This window comes from Manacus vitellinus, unplaced genomic scaffold (assembly GCF_001715985.3).
Source record: "Manacus vitellinus isolate BGI_N305 unplaced genomic scaffold, ASM171598v3 scaffold_110_pilon, whole genome shotgun sequence".
NCBI lineage: Eukaryota > Metazoa > Chordata > Aves > Passeriformes > Pipridae > Manacus > Manacus vitellinus.
Window position 1 is genome coordinate 270223 of NW_021938845.1, and position 1191 is coordinate 271413.

Sequence of the window (1191 nt, forward strand, 5' to 3'; positions counted from 1 at the left end):
ACACGTGCCTGGCCGCTGGCACGTGCGCTTACGCGCTGCCGTGCGGAGGCAGCAGGGGGAATTTTTAGCCGGTGGAAATCTCGACAGAATATTCCGTAGTGGGCTGCTCTCGCGTGTGAATTTGTGTGTGTGTGTGTCTGTGCGTGCGTTTGTGAGTGTTTGTGAGTGTTTGAGAGTGTTTGTGAGCGTGTTTGTGGGCACCTCCAGAGCACAGCACTGGTCCGAGCGAGGAGCGCGGCACGAAACACGACCCGGTCTGCTCTGCAACATCCAGCCCATAATTCTGACAACGTTAAGAGCACTTAGGTGCTGTAGGGATGTTTAGGTGTTACACACTGAGCAGCAACAACAACACAACAATGGTTATGCCCCATCCCTGGAAGTGTCCAAGGCCAGGCAGGACAGGGCGTGGAGCAACCTGGGCTAGTGGAAGGTGTCCCTGCCCATGGCAGGGGGTGGAACGAGCTGAGTTTTAAGCTCCCTTCCAACACAAACCATTCAATGATTATTATTTGAAGAAAAGGCCCTTGTACTATTCTCTGTGCCCCTTTTGCCACACACCAGAGTCAGCACCACCTCCATCAAGGGCTGCTGTGCAGGCCCAAAACGCGCCAGCACTTCGCAGGGTATTTAAGTGCAGCTCTAAAAAGAAATTATGGACATTTGTTATGTGTTGTCTCCATTACTCACATGTCACCACAGGGACAGAACGAGAACAGAAGTTTTCAGTGAAGTTCATTAAGTTCTCAGGGGGGAAAGACCCTGTAGTGGGCCCAGGTAGGAGCCATCCCTGCCCCACGTTGCTGCCAGGAAGTGGAGCCCCAAACTTCCATCAAGCCCTGCTCTCCAGGCACAGTCCCGACATCCCAAGGTCTCCAGCTCCCACTCTCAGAGCACAGGGTCTCGTGCCACAGCCCAGACACTGTCCCAGAGCAACCCTGAGCAAAGGCCCCTTCCAGGAGCCCCAAGAGAAGAGCAGAGCCCTGCAGGAGGCAGTGCCCAAGTCCTCAGTTACAGCTGTAACCTGACATCAAAGCCTGCGAGGGTCCCTGTCCACAGACACCAAGAAACAGCAGGCACAGCTCCTGCTTAAATCCTGTTTGCTTAAACCCAGGCACAAGCCTGACTTGCACAAGCATCCAGAGGCACTCGTGGGTACCAGCACCTGTGCAGCCAAACCCAAATCTGGAG